Consider the following 6,705-nt stretch of genomic DNA (forward strand, 5'->3'; position numbering starts at 1 on the left):
GGCCCTTGTTCTGGAAAGACTCAGTGAAGCAGTATTTGGCAAAACCAGAATGGGGAAGTGGGAAGGGGTGGGTGGGAGGACAGGGAGAGAGAAGGGGGTTTATGGGACTTTCGGGGAGTGGGGGGCTAGAAAAGGGGAAATCATTTGAAATGTAAGTAAAAAATATATCGAATAAAAAAAAGAAAAAAGAAAAGGCTTTTATATTTAAAAAAAAAAGAATTTCCATTTTTCAATTGTTGATCTTAGGGCCTGAACCATTCATTAGTGTTCTGTTTAGGAAATTTTCCCCTGTGCCAACGTGTTCAAGACTATTTCCCACTTTCTCTTCCATTAGATTCAGTGTATCTGGTTTTATGTTGAGGTCCTTGATCCACTTCGACTTGAACTTTGTGCAGGGTGAAAAATATGGGTATATTTTCATTTTTCTACGTACAGACTACTAGTTAGAAAAGCACCATTTGTTGAAGATGCTTTCTTTTTTTCTCTGCATAGTTTTGACTTCTTTCTCAAAGATCAAGTGTCTTTAGGTGTATGGGTTAATTTCTGTGTCTTCAATTCTATTCCATTGATCGACCTGTCTGTCTCTGTTCCAATACCATGCAGTTTTTATCACTATTGCTCTGTAGTACAGATTGAGGTCAGGGATGGTAATTCCCCCAAGAGTTCTTTTATAGTTCAGAATTGTTTTGGCTATCCTAGGTTTTTTTGTCTTTACGTATGAAATTGAGAATTGTTCTTTCTGCGTCTGTGAAGAATTGGGTTGGAGTTTTGAAGGGGGGTTGTATTGAATCTGTTTCTTGCTTTTTGGTAAGATGGCCATTTTCACTACGTTAATTCTACCGATTCATGAGCATGAGAGATCGTTCCATCTTCTGAGGTATTCTTCGATTTCTTTCTTCAGGGACTTGAAGTTCTTGTCATACAGATCATCTTTTTCTTGCTCTTTGTATGTTGCATTTCTTAACCTTAATAGAAAAATATAATAAATTTAAATATAAATTTAAATGTTAAATATTAATTTATTATATTACTCTCTATGGACCCTTTTATAAATGCCTGAAATACTCCAAATACGTCTTTAAGAAACAAAGGTTACCTTAAATATATAAATAAGAAAATCAAAGAGAGAGAGAGGAGGGGAGAGAGAGAGGGAGAGAGAGAGAAAGGGAGAGAGAGAGGGAGAGAGAGAAGAAAAAGAAAGAAAGCAGGAAGGAAAGTGGTTTTAGTGAAAATTATATTATTTTTTACAGTTTCTGGTGTCTAGTAGTATAGATCTCTGGAAGGTGTCTTTCTTTTGCTCCCAACTTCTCTTGGTTTATAAATATGCTTAAAGCTCTACTATTCTTGACAGAGAAATAAAGAACTTCTGTCCCTCATGGACCTCCTTGCCCAGCCTAAGTATACTCTCTCTAGTTCATCACTGCAAACCACAACAGGCTTCTGGTTGACTTTGCTAGGGGAGCTCATCCAAAGTATCAAAAACCCACTGAAAGTTAATTCAAAGCACTTTATCAGATCATGAATAGTTGCTCTATTTAGTGCTACTGATTTGATTTCTCCCTTCTTCTTGAAGCAGCGTTGTCCTGTGGTTTTGATAGCTCTTCTTGTTCCCTTTACTTCTCTCTGATCCTTTCACATTCTTCACAGCTGAGGTGTCACGTTCATATAAACAAGATGAAATATACATGATGCATTTAAAAATTCTATTCTATCTCATTCTTTAATTTATCTCTACTTATTCCAAAATTCACTATCTTAATTAATTACTATACCTTTAGAATAGATATTGATACTAACATTTTAGCCTTTGAACTTAAACACAAATTTTAGAAAATTGAGTTTTAAGCATTTTCCACATAAATATATGTCCAAAATATTTTGAAAAAAAATTGAATTCTGAAGTATGAGAATATCTAACCTAGTTATTTATTATGCATTTTAAGATTTAACTTAGGAATAGCTCTTTCAAGATCCTTCATGTGTATGCACTATACATTGCTCTGGTTCCAGTCTTTCATGGATTCATACTTCCCAATGCAATTTTTTCCTCAGGAAATCATTCTAAAAGTAATGATAGCAGCTATTACTCATGTCCAATAATTAGCTATTTAATATAGCTCACAGTCCCTATGCAGTAGCATATCACTTAATAAACAAAATCTTGGCTGAAGGGATGGCTCAGGTCTTAAAGGCTGGGCTTACAACCAAAAATATAACAAAAAATTAAGTTGTAGAAAAGGCAAAAACAGTTGCCTGAGAAAACACAGGTAATGAGTTTTAAAGATGCAATGGTAAAGATGTGATTGTAAATCTTGACTGTCAACTGGATCAGATTTGGAAACACATAGGGGACATGCTTCTGTGCTTGTTGGTAAGGACATTCCAGAGAGCTTCAGCTAAAAAGCAAAGACACCTACTGAACATGAGCAGCATCATGCGATATGCTGAGGTCTCAAGACTTCCCTGCATGAAGTCTAGACTGGACCCTCCAACTGCAATTGCAAATAAATATCCCCTTCCTTACATTCCTTTTGTCATGGATTAGCCACAGAGGAGAATGAACTAGGTCTGATTCTAAAGCCTGATTTATTTTTTTTTTTTTTTTACTATTCACTCCTCTTCTAATGATAACATACTTAACCACATAATTTAAAGGAAAAATGTTGGTAAAAGGCAAGACGGTTACTTTCAAAAATCCAATGGGGAAAAAACTCCCTAATGAATAACTGAATCTATAGAAAGTAAATAAAATTTCAAACTTTAAACATGGCTTTAAAACATTGTCTATATTTTCCCATTTAATAGTTGCTTCTGTTTGGATTATTAATTGCTGAGTAACAAACCCCTGCACAGCAGTGGCACAAGGCAAGCAGCACTGCATCCATCCATTCATGATGCAGGGGTCAGGGGTCAAGACCCAGCAGGAAATATGGTTTCCGCTGATCAGTGTCTGGGCTGACATGGATAACTGAGAAGTGGAACAATGGTCAAGAGCTTTCATTTAAGGCCTGATTTTAGGGTTTCAATGACTGAGAGATGGACTATGTTGTGAGCTAAGCATGTGGCATCTACATGATTGGTGCCCTTTCTATGAGGCATATATGTTTTGAAAAACAAATTAACAATAAGAGCATTTCCGTGTTCTATGACCTTGATGTTCAAAGTGTGATCTCCCGGTCAGCAGCATCAGTGTTGCCTGAGAAGGCTTTACAAATGCAGAACTTAGAGCCACATCTATGGAATCAAAATCTGCATTCCTGAATGGTATCAGATGAGTTGCTCATATATTACACATTTATCTGGTCCTGCTTTATGAAGTAGATGTTATTAAGTTCATTTTTTATAGATTGGGAGATTTCAAAGGGTGCAGAAACTTGTTGGACAATAAGCAATTTGTAAGTGAGAAGAATTACAATTCAAATTTGGGGAATGGATTCTCTGATCTGTGATATGCTGTTTGGCAGAGCCACTCAGAAAACTTCATAGTCTTAGGGATATGCTGTAATATAGATAACTACCTTGTCTTTAAAGCCTTCATTGTTCTAGAAAAGAGGTTCTGGAACAGTATTCTCCACAAAGCATCTTTTCTCCCTCTTGTCACACATCACTTGGCCCTGTGGCTTCCTGCAAGACTACATTCCTGGAGTGACAGGACTGTGGCCTTGCTTGTTTATATAGCTCCAGAAATAGACTTAATACAGCAGCTGCTCCTTCCTTGCTTCTTGATCCACAGCCACTGACCTGATGACTCAAATAAGTTCTGAAGGTTGTGGGTGGGTAACTGAGGGGTGCTAAGATTGTTTTCCATGAAAGGTATATAAAGGTCCTGTGTGCTTTACCAACCGCTCAAAATTTCAACTTCAAAAAAAAAAAAAAAATTGAAGGGTAGAGGCAGCAGCTATGACCCTGGGAGCTCAGCTTATCTCTCTATCCAGACTCTCCTAGCCAGCAAACAAGGGAATTTCCGGAGAAACTTCCTTTCTTTCCCACTCCTGCAGCAGCTTAATTCCTCTAGATCTATAATTAACCTCCTTCCATTCGATTGATACAGAAGGGCTGTGACCCATGGAAACGTAAGGAGGCTTGGCACTGATTTCCAGGATTCTGTGGTGCCTCCGTTTCTGGTACTCTCTTTTTATATATATATTTGATATATTTTTTTATCTACATTTCAAATGATTTCCCCTTTCCTGGCTCCCCACTCCCTGAAAATCCCATAAGCCCTCTTCCCTCCCCCTGTTCCCCCATCCAACCCTTCCCACCTTCCCTATTTTGGTATTGCCCTATACTGCTGCACTGAGCCTTTCCAGAACCAGGGGCCACTCCTGTTCTTCTTGGACATCATTTGATATGTGGTACTCTTTTTAATCTGTTCCCGCTTATGCCAGCTTGTTGAAACATTCCTGCAGACAGGAACATGGATGCCCAGCAATGAATGGGGTGATAGCTAGAACAACTGAAAGTCTTGGTTTCCCCAGATAGTCCTCATTTGTGTTTGCCATTCTAACATATTTATCAGTAAAGTCCTTTTACTGCCAACAAACAAACAAAAAAACAAAAACAGGGGTGAGGATCAGGTGTGGGGAGAGGAGGTGTGGAAGAGATAGGGCAAGAGAGAGAATGGAAGTCAGTGAGTGGTGCATCTCTGGTATCAGCCAGAAACCTGGGAGGGAGAGGCTCCTGGGATTCTATGGGGTTACCCTAGCTGAGAGTCCTAGCATTTGGAGATATGGAGGCTGAAGTGGCCACCTCCTATAGCCAGGCAGGACTTTCAGTGGAGAGAGAGAAATACCAACTTACCTACAAAACCTTCAACTCAAAATTGTCCTGCCTACAAAACATACAGGGATAAAGAGGGAGTAGAAAATGAGGGAACAGTCAACTAATTGAGACCATGGGAAAGCAAACCCTTGAAACTACAAATGATACTCTGCTATGCTTTCAGACTGGAGCCTAGCATAACTGTCTCTGAGAAGTTTCATCCAGCAGTTGATGGAAACAGATGCAAAGCCATACAGCAAAACATCAAACAGAGCTTGGAGAGTCTTGTGGAAAAGAGGGGGCCATAGGATTAAATGAACCATATAGGACACTGCATGAAGACCTACAGTTTCAGCTAACCTATACCCATGGCGGAATCATAGAAACTAAACCACCAACCAAAGAGCATGCATGGGGTAGACCTAGCTCCCCTGTCCCACACTTGTAGCAGATTTGCAGCTTGACTTAATGTGGGTCCCCCAACAACTGAAGCCAGGAGTGTCTCTGACTGTTGCCTGCCATTGAAACCCCTTCTCCTAGCTTGCCTGCCTGGTCTGCCCTCAGTGGGAAAGGATGTGCTTTAATCTTGGTGTAACTTGATATGCTGAGTGTGTCCATACCTAAGAGGGGATTTCCCCTTCTCTTAGGAGAAGGAGAGGGAGTGATGGGTGTTTGTGAGAGTAGGACTGGGAGGAGAAGAGAGGGGCACTGTGATTGGGATATAAAGTGAATGAATGAATGAGTGAATGATGAGTGAATAAATAAATAAAAGAAAAGGAAAGCTCATTTGAGTGATAAGTTACAATAAGTATGGTAAATCATGGTTCTAGGGTTACCTCAGGAGTCAGAATAGGACAAAACCTCATCTAAGGATGAGAATCTATTGATTATTTAGTTGTTTCTCCAAGGATTGCTTTTAGCTGCTGCTTTGGCTAGAAGTGAAGATGGGTTTCCAGGCTTTGTCTTGGCTCCACTCAGCATATAACTTTCCACTGAAGAATCTGTTTTCTGTCCTAGTACACATCCTTCCAGCATTGATTCTCAGGTTCAAGGCCTGTAGCTCCTCATCCTTCAGAAGAGGTCCTGAATTCTAGCCTGCACACTATAGCACTATTATTGGGTGACAGCATCAGAAAGTAGAACTGAACTCCCTTGCAGCCCTTTGATCCCCAGTGGGGGAGAGAATGACCGGAAGGGACAACCCAGCCTGGGGCTAGACAGTTAGCATGCTTTCCTCTATGCTCCAGAGGGTTGCAGACCAGCAGGAAAGAGTGCAGCTATTCTTAGATAAGGTGTGGGAGCATGGCAGGAGTTGCAGGCACAGCCCCAAGGGTCAGAGACCGGAATCAGCCACCCACTCTGACTGCTTCCCCTCTCTGTTGGCTGCGCCTCACACAAGGAAATGGCTACCCCACTCCCCCAACCAGAAGCAGTTTGTGGCTGGGGATTGCACCACCCCCCCAGTCCCTAGTTTCCTCACTACACAGCAGAGCTCTGCCTTCATCTTATGCATCAGGAGTGGGTACACTAAGAGCAAGGAGGAGCCTGAAATCATCTGGGTTTCTCTGGAAAACTCTGTTATCAGGTCAATATCAACTCTGAGTCCCAAATAGGGGCCCTGACTTGTGCAAGTATCCAGGTAGTGTGGATGTCCAGAGTTGCACTCAGAACTAAACCAGGTAGACACTATGCTGATATTTTAAAATTCCATTCAGGACAAGGGCCACATATAAGGATATTTCCATAGACCCTGTGTAAAATGAAGAAAATTGGTGTGATATTTCATGTTTCTTTGGAATGAGATTTTTGAGGTTTACATAAAGACTTTGTTTTTATAAAATGGGTACAATAATATACTACTGTCTTTGATATTAAAGCTGTAGAGCAGAGAACACTAAAAAGATATGAAAACAGTTCATTTTCTCAGGGGGGTTTCAGAATTTT

The sequence above is a fragment of the Apodemus sylvaticus genome, chromosome 12 (assembly GCF_947179515.1).
Source record: "Apodemus sylvaticus chromosome 12, mApoSyl1.1, whole genome shotgun sequence".
Classification (NCBI taxonomy): Eukaryota; Metazoa; Chordata; class Mammalia; order Rodentia; family Muridae; genus Apodemus; species Apodemus sylvaticus.